The sequence below is a fragment of the Anomaloglossus baeobatrachus genome (genome assembly GCF_048569485.1).
Source record: "Anomaloglossus baeobatrachus isolate aAnoBae1 chromosome 5 unlocalized genomic scaffold, aAnoBae1.hap1 SUPER_5_unloc_6, whole genome shotgun sequence".
In the NCBI taxonomy this organism is placed as follows: Eukaryota; Metazoa; Chordata; class Amphibia; order Anura; family Aromobatidae; genus Anomaloglossus; species Anomaloglossus baeobatrachus.
Genome location: NW_027441810.1, coordinates 1,227,328 through 1,244,467, shown reverse-complemented (window position 1 = coordinate 1,244,467; position 17,140 = coordinate 1,227,328).

Sequence of the window (17,140 nt, the reverse complement as noted above, 5' to 3'; positions counted from 1 at the left end):
CAGTAGACTTAACTTTTGGACGAGATCTTATAGGTTTAGGTCCATTAATTCTGAGGAGATTAGTAGGGCAGAGGTGGGCTCAGTAGGGAGAAGGGGCATCATGGGGTGGGACTTGAGACCCCCACCAATTGCTCAAAAGACCTCTTAAGTGCACAGCTCAGGAGACAGGACTATGAAATTTTACTCCCGGAATCCATTCTGTCTGCATGTTCTGGTTCTGGGAAACACTCGGGGCCACGGTAGTCGGACCCCCAGCGATTGGAAAGTTATTCCCCATCCCAAGGATAGGGGGCAAGTTCCCAATGTGAGAAAACCCCTTTAAAAGCAGCATTCACACTGCAGCCAAAGATGGGAACCTGATTTATCTAAACAGTGTCCATCACCCGATGCACGAGCAAAAAACTTTCATTCGTCAGGTGAGATGATTTTTAAGCTGACTTAAAGGGAACCTGTCACCCCAAAATGACACCTAGACTGCAGAAATATTTATATGGGGGACATGATCTGTGGAGAAATAAACCCACCCATATAGGTCAGCTTAAAAGGAACTGGTCACGACCTTTAATATTAAACTGCTCCATTGTCTTGTTAGTCAGAAAATGTGCATCACTTACATTGCGTCACTAACAAGAGGGGGGGCAGTTTAGAATTGAAAAAGGGTGTAACAGGTTCCCTTTAATGTTCACTGAAAAAGCCACATTTGATATGAAAATGAGGACATTTCTGCGCGGCCTAAGCCTGGGTGCACAATACCACCTAATATAGGAAAATACTAGCCAGGCCTGTGTCTTGATTAATAGTGATCCATTGGTGAGAGTGAGCACCGTAACACCAGATCTCCTGTCTGCACCGCACCCAACACTGCGGCACACTCCAAGCGTCAGTGCGGGTGTGCACACAACACAGGAGGAGCACAGCGGCACACACCAAGCGTCAGTGCATGTGTGCATCCAACACAGGAGGAGCACAGCGGCACACGCCAAGCGTCAGTGCATGTGTGCATCCAACACAGGAGGAGCACAGCGGCACACGCCAAGCGTCAGTGCATGTGTGCATCCAACACAGGAGGAGCACAGCGGCACACGCCAAGCGTCAGTGCATGTGTGCATCCAACACAGGAGGAGCACAGCGGCACACTCCAAGCGTCAGTGCATGTGTGCATCCAACACAGGAGGAGCACAGCGGCACACTCCAAGCGTCAGTGCATGTGTGCATCCAACACAGGAGGAGCACAGTGAGGAGGGGGACACGGCGCTGTGATGTGCTGTCTGCTCACTTCAACAACCTTCCTCATTGAATCGGCAGTCAAATACAGGCAGCAACCAGGTGTCAGAACGTACCTGCATCACATTGCATGCACACCCACGCGGACACTGGAGTCACATTGCAGGCGCACCCACGCAGACACTGGAGTCACATTGCAGGCGCACCCACGCAGACACTGGAGTCACATTGCGTGCACACCCACACTGACACTGCAGTCACATTGCAGGCGCACCCACGCAGACACTGCAGTCACATTGCAGGCGCACCCACTGCAGTCACATTGCAGGCGCACCCACGCGGACACTGGAGTCACATTGCAGGCGCACCCACGCGGACACTGGAGTCACATTGCAGGCGCACCCACGCGGACACTGCAGTCACATTGCAGGCGCACCCACGCGGACACTGCAGTCACATTGCAGGTGCACCCACGCGGACACTGCAGTCACATTGCAGGCGCACCCATGCGGACACTGCAGTCACATTGCAGGCGCACCCACGCGGACACTGCAGTCACATTGCAGGCGCACCCACGCGGACACTGCAGTCACATTGCAGGCGCACCCACGCGGACACTGCAGTCACATTGCAGGCGCACCCACGCGGACACTGCAGTCACATTGCAGGCGCACCCACGCGGACACTGCAGTCACATTGCAGGCGCACCCACGCGGACACTGCAGTCACATTGCAGGCGCACCCACGCGGACACTGCAGTCACATTGCAGGCGCACCCACGCGGACACTGCAGTCACATTGCAGGCGCACCCACGCGGACACTGCAGTCACATTGCAGGTGCACCCACGCGGACACTGCAGTCACATTGCAGGCACACCCACGCGGACACTGCAGTCACATTGCAGGCGCACCCACGCGGACACTGCAGTCACATTGCGTGCGCACACACACTGACACTTGGAGTGCTACTCTGCTCCTCCAGTGTCAGGACACGTGCAGAAATGCTAAGTGATTTTAAACAGCACTGACTCACCTAAGGGCGAGGGACTGTCTTTAATATGCAAATAGGACGGTGCACATCTGCACCAAGACATCGGCCGCACCAGGGGGGACAGAAGAGTTTGCATATATATAATATTAACCCTTTCACGACCGGCCGATTTTTCGCTTTCCGTTTTTTTTTTTCGCCATTCTTTTTCTGAGAGACGTAACTTTTTTATTTTTCAGTCAATATGGTCATGTGAGGGCTCATTTTTTGCGGAACGAGCTGTACTTTTAAATGAAACCATCAGTTTTACCATATTGTGTACTAGAAAATGGCAAAAAAATTCCAAATGCTGAAAAATTGCAAAAAAAGTGCGATAGCACTATGGTTTTTGAGATATTTTATTCACTGTGTTCACTATATGGTAAAACTGATGTGTGGGTGTGATGCCTCAGGTCAGTGCGAGTTCGTAGACACCAAACATGTATAGGTTTACTTTTATATAAGGGGTTAAAAAAAAATCGGACGTTTGTCCGAAAAAAGTGGCGCACGTTTTACGCCATATTCCGTGACCCGTAGCGTTCTCATTTTTCGGGATCTTAGGCTCAATGATGGCTTATTTTTTGCGTCTCGAGCTGACGTTTTTAACGGTACCATTTTTGCGCAGATGCTACGTTTTGATCGCCTCTTATTGCATTTTGCGCAAAAGTTGTGGCGACAAAAAAACGTCGTTTTGGCGTTTGGAATTTTTTTGCCGCTACGCCGTTTACTGATCAGATTAATTGATTTTATATTTTGATAGATCGGGCGTTTCTGAACGCGGCGATACCAAATGTGTGTATATTTTTTATTTTTTTAACCCTTTAATTTTCAATGGGGCGAATGGGGGGTGATTTGAACTTTTAGGTTTTTTTGTTTTTTTTTAATTTTTTAAAACTTATTTTTTTACTTTTTTTTTTTATTTTACTAGTCCCCCTAGGGGGCTATTGCGATCAGCATTCCGATCGCTCTGCAGTATCTGCTGATCACAGCTGGAAGGCTGTAAACAGCAGATACGCTGTCTTTCTCTTTTGCTGTGCCCCGGGCACAGCGAAAGTGAAACCAATTCATGTGTAGTACAGGAGTCATCACATGACCCTGTACTACCATGACAACTATCGGGAGTCACGTGATCGCGTCACGTGACTTCCGGTTTCGGCGGTAAGTAAAACTTTACCGCGATTGCGCTTATAATGGCGCTGTCATGTATTGACAGCGCCATATAAGGGGTTAATCGGCACGAGCAGATAACGATTCTGCTCGTGCCTAGCAGGCACACATCTCAGCTGTGAAAATCAGCTGAGATGTGTGCCGATCGCGGCATGCTGCCGCCGGAGGACCGCGGGCAGTAAGATTATGTCATTTAGGACGTAATTTTACGGCCCGCGGTCGTTAAGGGGTTAAGGTAAAACTGTACATGCCAGAGCGACGTCCCCTGTATAAATGTGTCTGCAGATTAATTGCCATTTTGGGAGTAAAAGTAAAATGTCATCGCTCTTAGCAACACTTTGTCCAGCGTCTCCCAAGACTCCCCTCTTGTTTGGTTTGCTGCAGCACATACTGCAATGGTGCCCGTATAGGGAATCTGTCACCAGGTTTTGCTCCCCCATCTGAGAGCAGCATAATGTAGAGACAGAACCCCTGATTCCAGCGATGTGTCACTTACTGAGCTGTTTGCTGTCGTTTTCTCTGCTGCAGATCTCGCAGTTATACAGAGCTCATGAATATGCTGGACTACCTGCAGCACACCAAGTAGTCCTGTAATGATAACTACTGCTGATTAAACAGTGATGTTATCAAAACTACACTAAGCAGCCCAGTAAGTGACAACACTGGAATCAGGATCTCTGCCCCTACATTATGCTGCTCTCAAATTAGGTGGCAAAAACCTGGTGACAGACTCATAATTCTCCTCACTAAAGAGTAACCACCCTAAGTAAGCCCAAGGCTGTGCCCAAGAATAAATAATTGCCCATCACTGAGCTCACAGCACAAAGAATGACCCCACACCGTGTCACTTACAGCATACAGCCTCCACATTCTCTCCTATAACATTCCCACTACACTGCCCCCTCACATGAAAACCCCACTGTCCTCCCCACTGAATTATACCCTCCAGACCTTCCTCACTTATGAACTATGACCTCCACTGTCCCCACCTCTCCATGCATCCCCCACTTCACTGCCCCCCTCATGCTGTCCCCACTCTATAATGAGCCTTATGCTTCGCATTCTGTATACCGAGCCCTCCCAGGCTCCTAACTGAGCGCTCCCCATGCTGCCCCTTCTCCATATCAAGACCCCCCATACCAAGCCCACCATGGTTCCCCTTCCATACCGAGCCCCCCATCCTTTCCCATTCTCCATACCATGCCTCCCCCCGTGCTACCCCATTCTCCATACCATGCCCCCCCCGTGCTACCCCATTCTCCATACCATGCCCCCCCCCATGCTACCCCATTCTCCATACCATGCCCCCCCATGCTACCCCATTCTCCATACCATGCCCCCCCCCATGCTACCCCATTCTCTATACCATGCCCCCCCCCCCATGCTACCCCATTCTCCATACCATGCCCCCCCCATGCTACCCCATTCTCCATACCATGCCCCCCCCCATGCTACCCCATTCTCCATACCATGCCCCCCCCATGCTACCCCATTCTCCATACCATGCCTCTCATTCTCCATACTGTAACTCCCATTTGCTATACTGTCCACCACCCTCCCTCATTTTCCCATTCTGCTCCATCCCCCATGCTGCGCCCCCACATCATGCTCCATCCCCATGTTGCGCCCCCCCATCCTCCATGTTGCGCCCCCACATCATGCTTCATCCCCCCCATCCTCCATGCTGCGCCCCCACATCATGCTTCATCGCCCCCATCCTCCATGCTGCGCCCCCACATCATGCTTCATCCCCCCCATCCTCCATGCTGCGCCCCCACATCATGCTTCATCCCCCCCATCCTCCATGTTGCGCCCCACATCATGCTTCATCCCCCCCATCCTCCATGTTGCGCCCCCACATCCTCCATGTTGCGCCCCCACATCATGCGGCATCCCCCCCATCCTCCACGCTGCGCCCCCACATCATGTTCCATCCCCCATGTTGCGCCCCCATATCATGCGGCATCCCCCCCCAGCCTCCATGTTGCACCCCCACATCATGCTGCATCCCCCCCATCCTCCATGTTGCGCCCCCACATCATGTTCCATCCCCACATCCTCCATGTTGCGCCCCCACATCATGCTGTTTCCCCCCCCATCCTCCATGTTGCACCCCCACATCATGCTGCATCCCCCCCCATCCTCCATGTTGCGCCCCCACATCATGCTGCATCCCCCCCGCATCCTCCATGTTGCGCCCCCACATCATGCTGCATCCCCCCCCATCCTCCATGTTGCGCCCCCACATCATGTTCCATCCCCCCCATCCTCCATGTTGCGCCCCCATATCATGTTCCATCCCCCCCATCCTCCATGTTGAGCCCCCATATCATGTTCCATCCCCCCATTCTCCATGTTGCGCCCCCATATCATGTTCCATCCCCCCATCCTCCATGTTGCGCCCCCATATCATGTTCCATCCCCCCATCCTTCATGTTGCGCCCCCCCCGGGTTGCTTGTTCGGCGCTGTCTTCGGCTGTAAAGCGTTTACCTGCTCCAGGCTGCATCTCCCGTTCTCCACGGTGGCGGTGGCGGCGGCGGCGGCATCTGACATCTTGCTCGGCGGCGGTTCCATCTCCGGCGGCGGCTCCATCTCCGGCGGCGGCTCCATCTCCGGCGGCGGCTCCATCTCCGGCGGCGGTTCCATCTCCGGCGACGGCTCCATCTTCGGCGGCGGCTCCCGTCCTATGCGCGGCCTCACGCTCCTGTGACCTCTGCACAGTGAGCGCACGGCAGCACGTCGGGGCGGGGAGCTGATTACAGCTCCTCTGACCCCGGAAGTAAGTGCCGGCACGCTCACAGTGTCATTTATATTCGCGTGTTATAGACGCGACTATAAATGACTGTGCGCTCCCTCCCTCCTCCAAAAAGGCGCCGGATTTAATAAAAAGTTTGGAGGAGGGAGGGAGGAAGATTTAAAAAAAATTTTTTTTTTTTTTTTTTTTTTTAAATTTTAGTTTGGGCGCCGCCCCCCTGGAAGGCGCCGCCCTAGGCACGTGCCCTCAAGTGCCTAATGGCAAATACGGCCCTGCTGTCCAGGAGTAAAGTTTATATACATCAAGGGTTCTGGGTCGTCCTTATCAAGTATGGCTTTCTGTGTCCGGATTGGTACTTGATCATCACTTGCATCTTCAACCATAATAGGTAGTCTCCTGGAGGTGGTAGTGGGTTTGGATGGGCGAACATATCCTTGAAGGGCGTCCTGGATGACCTTAACAGTCGCTTCCAAACTTCCAACTAGACGAATTTCTTGCAAATTCAACATTTGACTATGGATTAGGGGCATTATAGTTTTAACAATCTCATTTGCACAAGCGCTGATAGGAAATCTGAAAACTCCAGCTGAAATGGGGGGCAAGGCTATTGACCGTAAAGTCATCTGGGTCTGAGAGGTCCTGGAAGCGTGTAGGATGGCTGCTTCGACTGCCTCTCGGAGGATCCGGCAACTGGTGTCATGTTGATTGGAATCATAAATTGGGCCAACTGCATGAATGACTAGATTGCAGGGCAGGTTGCCAGGGCCTGTTATAGCAATGCGTCCCGGTTGGACAGGGCCTTGTGAACGTACTAGGGCTTCTGAGTCACGTTGAATAGATTCGCCCCCAGCTTTGACTATACGGGCTGCTAGGCCACCTCTTTGACGCAGATGGCCATCGGCAGGATTAACCACGGCTCCTACAGGCATGGTGGTGATGTCTCCTTTTCTAACTGAGAGGAGGAGGGTGGTGCTTTTGGCACCGGCATAATGGCGCTCAAAGAGAGGGTCCCACTCCTCGGATTCCGTAGAAAATGAATCCTGTGATCCTCCATCTGTAGTGGGGTTATCATAAGCCACACCGTCCTGTGCATAAGTTACACCCTCTTGTCCGGGTGGGTCGAGCTCAATAAGCTCATGTGACAGTACAGAACGGGTAATATGTGGTGGGGGCCTATGAGGTTTCAGAACTGAAGGTGCCACTGAGGGTACTGGAAGATTGGGACAAAGTAAACGGGGTTCAGGCACCGGGCTATAATAGGTGCCGGCTGGGGTGATGACTGGACAAAGAAGTTGTGGTTTATGAGGTGTAATGCCATCAGTGGGTGTAGCAAGATGGCCACCACAGGAAGTTCCAGGCACCTGACTTCCGGGAGTACTTCCATGTTGGGACACTATGGGTGTAATGGGAGGGGCTGGAGCTATGGACTGAACCAGGGGTGTTACCTTTAGTGCCTGTAAACCAGTATGCATTCCAGTATACGAAGGAGGGGTTTGATTAGTACCAGATGTAATGATTCTAAAGGAGGACAATGAGCCACTACTGGAGAAAGACATTTAGTGATTTCAGAAACAGCAACAGGCAGAGGGGGGTAATGAGAGGGGCTGTAAGAAGGGACAAGCACCGAATGGGGTCTTTGTGCTCCACAATCATAACAAACATCACAATAATCAGGATTTTGGTAATCACAAACAGGACAAATTCACCCTCCTGGACCGACCACGGTACCATTGTAGGACGGCGGAAATAAGGTGGGTAAATCTGTCACTTGAACCTTTTGATTTTTCACTTAAAACATAACTATACAGCTTAACATTTCCTTGGTCCACTTCTATCTCCTCCCAACCTTCTTTCTGCAAGACTGCAGCTGTCCGAAACCAAGCTTTTGCCGTATCTAACAGATTATTGTCTTCAAGTATACCCTTATTGGAGGTCAATATGGACTTCCATACACTGGGCTGCAGCCTGCCACCTGGTGGTAGTCCAACTACTTTACACAATTTCTTACAATCCTTTGTATACTTTTTTCCCTCACGTCTGTTGACTAGGGCGATAGCATTTTCAGTCCCTTCCGGAAAAAACGATTTCTTTTTGAACAGAGTATGCATAGTGCTCTAATTGGATTGGCCAAATCCAATTTAAATCCTTTCCCACCTCGTTTTGAATCTTCTAATACGAACAGTGGTGCGTGTCTGAATACACAGGGGAGTATGCTGATTCTAACACTATTAATCCACCTGAACCCTTTCCCTTCTCGCACGTGTGATTTACACGAGCAGTGAATGTGTCATATACAACATAGGGGAATCGCTGGTTCCCACACTTCTGTTCAAAAACAAACTCACAATTGTAAAATACTGAAAACGTATAAGCCAACTACTTTCTCTCTAAGTAAAGACTGCAGCAGTGGCTGATTGACCCCCCCTTCTTGCTCGTTCTTAGTGTAAAGATTGCAGCGGTGTCCCTGTGTTCTGACCCCCCCTCTCTCTGCCTAACTCAATTAGCCATGGGTAACTGACCCCCCTTCTTGCTGCTGGTGATTCCAACAGCTGCAACTAATTAACTCTTTGAAAACTAAGTCAGAGTGAAGAATTTACAGCCCTCTCACTGTGGAGCTCAAAGCCCTCCTCCCTACTCCTAATTAATCACAAAAAGTCCGCTGCATACAAATCTGTGGGCAGCTGCTACTCAAAAAGCCCCCGTTTTCTGCCTCACTTACAGCAACTCAATAATACAGACAGCCAGTCAGATCCCATACATATGATATCCACCTGATGAAGATATTGTGTATATCGAAACGCGTTGTGGCTGATAGAAAACAATAAATTCTAAAAAAATTAATCTAATACCGTGGCCTCCTTAGCGCTCTATTAGACCGTGCTTCTATACTTTACTGCAGATCCCATACAATGACCTAGACTCAGGTTCTCAGGAAGTCTTAGTTCTTCCCTTCTTAAGGTCACCCGTGAGCGACAATCACAATGTTAGGTCTCCGTTGCACTACCATTCTCCGGACTAGTGACCACTCCCTTTCACCAAGTGTCTCTCGAACCACAGATACAACAACACATACAATGTATATGAAGCGTACCTGTAGATCGATGAGGGTGATCAATCCTCGATATCGAGCGATACTTGGATACTTGTGGAGTAGCCCCAGACGTCAGGAAAGTGGAAGATCTCACTCTTTCGGTACCCCACGTTTGGCGCACCAGCTGTTGAGATGGTGATGATGAGACTCAAGCGGTCTCCCGGGATCCGACTGCTGTTCCACATTGTAATGTCATGTGTGCACACGAGAAAGAACAATAAAAGACACTATATCAGTTATGAACCTTCTCCATGACAGACGCCAACCAACCAATCTTTATTTTTAGACAAAGCCTTTATAGGACCAGGAAGTAAAGGGTGTAGACAAAAGTATAGTCCAATCAAATAACGCAGGTCAGGGCTTCAAGACGTATAGGAATTTGCATAGCCTCTACTGGATTGGTCAGTCCAAACTTTATGAATTCTCCTTTGTTCATCATCTTGGGTGTAGACAGGATGTGGCAGCCATCTTCAAATTACATGTGCTCATATATATATTGTATTAAGGAAAAAACACCGAATATGCAATTTATATATATATATATATATATATATATATATATATATATATGTATATATATATATTAGTAAGAAACAAAAGCATGCATGAATATGTGTGTCAGTTTACATCTACTAAACTATGTACCTGAGCCTATGAAATGGCTGAATTAAGTATTTTTGGTTACTCAATTCTTATCCTCAATAAGACCACTGGTTTTACATCATGATCCCCGACCAATTCTTCCAAATTACAATCCTCATCCATTTAGTTTAGCATTACATTGGCCTCCTGTTCAGAGAAGGAGAATACTTCCAATTCATTACACATTGTAAATTTATTACTAGAGTAATTCTGACCTGAAACATTTCTATCCTCAGCAAATAAATGCTACTGACAAAATTTAAGCCCCTGGCCAGGACTTCTATCTGCTCAACCGTTAAGACTGTGATTGTCAAAACCAAAACATTATGTTATGCCAGAGCATACAGACACTCAGCATGCAATGTAACACAAGGGTTACAACAGGAATGGTAAAAAAGGAAGACCCTGATGATGGGGAGAGGGGACACCTCCAGCAACTCACCTGAGTCTGTACTCTATTCTCCCTAACGTCTCTATACGGGTCCTTCCCCCTGTTGTCATCATGTGCCTGATGTGCCTAGGTCTTCACTAAGCCTGGCTAGTGAGAAGGTCGGCGAGAGCAGTATTCTCACCACTGCAATACTACAACACAAGGTAAATGAGACAGGGGGAAAATAGACACAAAAAGGAAAAATACTTCAAACTCTTCCAATGCAGCTAAACACCACAGCTGCAATAGTCACAACTCCTCAACTTCTTCCAGAGACAGGCTCCTTTCAAAGAGGTCAGCATGGAATGAGAATCTATAACTGGCATCAGATGGTAAAATACATGACTTTTTAAATTGAAGGGGAGTGGTCACAAAAGAGATGCACCTGAGATTAAGGCTACAAAGGATAGCCAGATTGGAAAGAGTTTTTAACCCCTACAGTATTAAAAGAAAGTAGATTGACTCAAATAATGTTGTAGACCTATGAACAATAAAGTGCTGTGATCTTCTGATCCTAGAGTCACCAGAGGTCTCCCCAGAGCGTGACACACTCATGACACATGATCCATAAATTCATTCATAGTCAAGTTCATTTTTTCTTGTTCCGTATTGGAGATCTTTTCATATCCTTCTTATTGGTTCTCGTTTTTCTCTTTTTCTGAATCCTGAAATTCTTTGAATGATGTATTAGAATGAACATTTTCTATTTAAATTATCAGGATTACAGTCTGAAGATTCCAGATCTGTAGATTTTTGCAGCGTCCGTGCAATAGTTATTGTGTGAGGTTTTCTTTAAGATTTAGGCTATGTGCACACGTTGCGTTTTTTCTTGCGTTTCTGCAGCGTTTTGAGCTGCAGCGTTTTAATGCAAAAATACAGGCGTTTTGATTTCCAAGTCTATGGGAAATAGGCATATTTTGTGCGCACTACGCGTCCAAAAACGCAGCATTTTTTGTGCCAAAAATTTGTCAAAATCTCTGCGTTTGAAGAAGCAACATGTCAATTGTTTTCTGCGTTTTGGCAGCGTTTTGGTAACATTGAAGTCAATGACAGTTGTGAAAACGAATCCAAAATCAAAATTCAAGTGTTTTACATGCTTTTTTTATGCAAAACGCATGCTTTTTTGTCAAAAAGCATGCGTTTTTGGCATTATAGTGAGGGCAAGAGGTTTCCTTTTGCCCTCACATGCAGCCCGACTTAAAAAAAAAAAGGGTCAAACAATAAGATACATTTATTTTTAATATAAATATTAAATCTCAATAATCTTTTTATGAAAATTATCATTTTTTTCCTAGTGTTTGAATGTTCAAACTTTATTTAGTAGCGTCTTTGTCTTGAAAATGCACCCCATTTTAAGCACTGAAAAAGCATGTAAAACGCGGTCAATACGCGGCAAAAACGCAAGAAAAACACATGCATTTTTCCTGCATTTTTGTGGTCACAAAGAAATTTGACAAATTCTGCCAGAGGATGAGTTTTTTTCTGCAAGTTACAGGATGCAACGTGCGCACATGGCCTTACTTCTGTGAAAGAAGGTGTTTGCCCGACATTGCGCTATGACCCAAATATCTATCATGGTGCAAAGAAAGGCGGCAATCGCTCTCCCCCTAGAAGTGGGACTCCTGGGACAAACGGGGGACACATTTGGAGTGTGAAAATGTGTGATCAGTGTTGGACAGAAATAAACTCCATTTTAGTATAGGTTATTACTTATGTTGTGCTCTGATCTGGAAGAACAGGAATTGTGAGCACTTTGGGAATGTCACAGAATGGATTGATAAAGGTATAACTAGATTGTGCCCATTATTTAGAGGAATGTAATATGTGCATTGTGTAATGTTCAGCAAAGATTTGGGTAACAGAAGAATGACTTTCACTATCTGCAATTATTATTTTACTGGATAAAGGATAAAAATAAATGTTATTCACTGATAAAGGGGAGAACAGATCAATAGAAAACTAATCAATAGATGTAAGGGGAAGAAAAATTCAGAGTTGTCACAATTTCATTGATCATTGCTGGATATTTGGCTGACAACATCCACTTGTTACACGCCTGTCCCGTGTCTGGGATCTGCTCCTTCCCCCGGCCTGATAAACTTTCTTGTGCTCCATGTTGGGCTTTGCAAGTAGCCGGACACGCTCCATGTGCTGAGCTTAGAATACAGGAATTCATGATATACATAATAAATATTGCTAAATGACTAAGATCGCCATATAATACATTATTGGAAAAAATTGACTCAGTCTAAAGTTTATAAGATATTAATGAGGGCAACAATGCACACAATAATTGAGAAAATACAAAAGTATTTATTATTATGCGTGACACATAAAGGACATACACAGACAATGATGGTTTAAAATCAACACAGCAGAAAATTGGGTGATGTGACAAAAAGTGGGGCTTATCATGTATTGCACATTGCATGTAAGGTAAATAAGAGCTCTATAGAAACAACTGCTACAATACAACTGTCAGCAATAGTAATCAGATGAGGAGATCTATGTATTAGTCTACAAAAGGTAAAAAAACCTATAACCACAGTAATCAATGAATATATATATATCTAATAATAAGACAATAAATCAGCACTGGACATTAATAAGTAATGATTAAGTCATATAGTAGAAGCTACCAAGCAAATAATCATAATGCCAGTTCGCATCAACAGATTAGACATGGATACAGTTGCAGCCAGACAAGGTAAAAAAAGCCTGATTAAATACACAATAAATGCTAGCCAGGGCTGCTGCAGAAAATAGAAAGACACCTCCGACGAAGCCGTTGCGAAACGCGCGTCAGGTGTGGGCGGTGTGCTCTGGTGGGGCTACTATATTGGTGGGTATCTTCCCAACTGAGCTCTCTCTTTATTGGGTACATAACCCTTACAAGCGGTGATCGTTGTTTTTGGCTTATTCCCTTGGTTACTTTATTGCAGCCTGCTTTTGTATCTTCATCATTTTAAGCCTGTCAATGATACTTACTGTTATTGCTGCTATGGCTAGCAGGACTATTTAGTCCTTAACTCTTTCTATTTTCTGCAGCAGCCCTTTAGACTGAGTAAATTTTTTCCAACAATCCAGTTTGTGCCTGATGCAACGGATCCGACAGCAAATGTGCAAAAAACGGACCAACCAGATGCGTTTTTCCCGGATCCGTTGTGCCGGATCCGGAAAAAACGGATCTGGTTGGTCCGGTTTTTGCATCCGTTTGGTCCGTTTTTTTGCATCCGTTTGGTCCATTTTTTGACGGATCCGTTTTTTGAAAGAGAAGAAAAAACCCCCCCACAAAAAAAACAAAACGTTGATTGGCCAATGAAAAACTATATATACAGTGCTTTCACAGCACAAGACAGCTTGAAGACAAAGAGGGAGACATGGATGCTATAATAGCAAATATCTTGAGGATTTCCGTGGACTTCAATTTTGAGGCTAATCGGTTAGCAATAATTGTGCGGGAGAAAGAGCAACAGCGCATAATGCGTCAGCGACTGTGGCGCTTTTGGATGCACCCATTGACAGCCCACAGAATGTCCCGTGGGGTTTATTGCACTCTATATTTAGAGTTAAGAAGACACCCTGAAAGGTTTGCCAGCTATGCATGGATGACCCCGGATTCCTTTGACATTCTGGTTGGCTACGTGGAAGAACAAATCCGGAAGTCTGACACTTACTGCCGGTTCTCCATTTCACCAGCGGAGCGTTTGCTGGTGACTCTTAGGTAAGGCATTTTTACTGTATCTTCTTCTGTTAGGAGACTTTAACCCCTTCAGCCCCTGGGCATTTTGCGTTTTTCCGTTTTGTTTTTTACCTCTTTGTTCAGAGAGCTGTAACTTTTTTATTTTTCCATCAATCTTGACATATTAGGGCTTGTTTTTTTGCGGGACAAGTTGTACTTTTAAATGATAACATAATTTTTAACATCTAGTGTACTGGAAAGTGGCAAAAAATTTTCAAGTGTGGAAAAATGTCAAACAGTGTTATCGCACAATAGTTGTTTGGATATTTTATTCACCGTGTACACTATATGGTAAAAATTATGTGTCATTGTGATGCCTGAGGTCATTGAGAGTTTGTAGACACCAAACATGATTAGTTTTACTTGTATTTAAGGGGTTAACGAAAAGTCACAAGCTTGTCCAAAAAAAGGGCCACACGTTTTGCGCCATTTTCAGAAACCCATAGCGCTCTAATTTTTCTGGATCTATGAGTCAGTGACGGCTTATTTTTTTGCGTCTCTAGCTGACGGTTTTAACTGGAACATTTTGTTGCAGATGCTCCATTTTGATCGCTGGTTATTGTATTTTGCGCACTTTGCAACGATCAAAAAACGGATTTTTTGCTTTTATTGATTTTTGGCCGTTACGCAGTTTACTAATCAGATAATTGATTTTATATGTTGATAGATCGGGCATTTCTGAACGAGGCTATACCAAATAGCTGTATGTTTTTATATTTTTTTAACCTTTTAATTTTTCTGCCATATGTCAAGATCACAGCTACAGAGCTCAGAACTGCAGATATGGGGCTTAACTTTCAATGCTGGCTGTATTCCGGCATTGAGAGGACGTGACTCATGTTAGCTACAGGCGTCATCACATGACCCTGTGCTACCATGGCAACGTGATCATGTCACGTGACTTCCAAGGGGGGCGGGGTAATTCACTGTAATGGCGGAGCGCATATACATCTCTCTGCCAGATTTGGGCAGCGAGATGTAAAGGGTTAATAGTCGCCGGTGGAAGCGATTCCACTCACGATTACCAGGCACACATGCCAGCTGTTGAAATCAGCTGATATGTGCGCAGATGGCCACGACCTGCCCACGGCAGGGGGTGGGGATTAACCTCACACGATCCATGATGTAGCCAGTACGTCATGGTTCGTTAAGGGGTTAAACTGTTGTTATTTTTTTTATTAATTATTGTCTTACTTTTGACAGATTCCTTGCAACAGGAGAATCACTATCTTCTCTCCACTTCCAATTCCAACTTGGGGTCTCCACAATATCCGGAATTGTCCGCCATACCTATAGAGCATTGTGGGACTGTTTGCAGGAAGAATTTATTCCACAACCCACAAGGGACACTTGGCTGCAAATTGCAGATGGCTTCCAACAAATCTGTCAGTTTCCAAATTGCTTGGGTGCGGTGGACTGGAAGTACATCAGGATTGTGAAACCAGTGGCATCTGGATCAGAGTTTTACAATTATAAAAAGTACTTTTCCATTCTACTTATTGCCATCACAGATGCACATTACAAATTTGTAGCAGTGGACATTGGTGCCTATGGCCACTCCAACGATTCCCAAGTGTTCAAGATGTCAGTGATGGGGCGGCAGTTGTATGGGAACACCCTTGACTTTCCAGCAGAAAGACCACTTCCGGACACCACTGGGCCACCAATGCCATTTGTGTTCGTAGCTGACGAAGCTTTTCAACTTTCAGAACACCTTCTAAAGCCCTACTCGAGCAGTGGATTGACACAAACCAAAAAAGTATTCAACTATCGATTATCCAGAGCGCGTCGAATGGTTGAGTGCTCTTTTGGTATTCTAACGGCTAAATGGCAGGTTTTATTGACTGCCATTAACCTGAAGACTGAAACTGTTGATGAGGTAATTAAAGCATGTGTCGTCCTCCACAATTTTGTCATATCTAAAGAAAGTATAAATGTTGATGAGAATGCTGAGCAAAGTACTTTGCGTGATTACACTAATGTTAGTGTAAGAAGAAGTGTTCCTGTTTGTCGATTAAGGGACAAGTTTGCCGATTACTTCATGTCACCTGAAGGAAGACTGGAATGGCAGGATGACATTATTTAATCTTTGTAGGTATATACCAAACTTCTTAGGGTACCATCTCACAAAACGACGTACCAGCGATTCCGACCACGATATGACCTGGTCAAGATCACTGGTGCGTTGCTACATGGTTGCAGGTGAGCTGTCAATCAGGCAGATCTCACCAGCCACCAGCAACTCGTGGAAGCGATGCTGCGCTTGGTAACCAAGAAAAATATCAGGTAACTAAGCAAAATGCTGTGCTTTGTTACCCAATGTTTACCTTGGTTACCAGCGTACACCACTTAGCGCTGGCTCCCTGCACTCATAGCCAGGGTACACATCGGGTTACTAAGCAAAGCATAGTTACCCGATGTGTACTCTGGCTACGTGTGCAGGGCACAGGCAATGGCAGCCTGAGAGCGGCGTACGCTTATAACCAAGGTAAATATCGGGTTTCTTAGTTACCCGATGTGTACCTTGGTTACGTGTGCATGAACCAGGCAGCCCGGCTTCTGGCAGCTGCGGACGCTCGTAACCAAGGTAAATAGCGGGTAACCAAGCAAACCACTTTGCTTAGTTACCCGATGTGTACCTTGGTTACCAGCGTCCGCATCTTCCAGACGCTGGGTCCCTGCTCCCTGCACGTTAAGATCGCTGCTCTTTCGCTGTCAAACACAGCGATGTGTGCTTAACAGCAGAAGAGCAACGAGCAACAAAAAGAACCATAGCTGTGTGTAACAAGCAGCGATTTCACAGCAGGGGCCAGATCGCTGCTCAGTGTCACACACAGCGAGATCTCTGATGAGGTCACTGGTGCGTCACACAAACCATGACTCAGCAGCGATCTCGCTATGTGAGAAGTACCCCTTAGATTCGTAATATTTCTGATTACTGTTTTAAAGTTTACTTCCTTTTATTATACCTTGTACCTTTTTTTTAAAAAATTTGTTTTATTGTTAAACCACATTTTACCTTCATAACATAACATTTTTGCTTATGATTAAAAAAAAAAA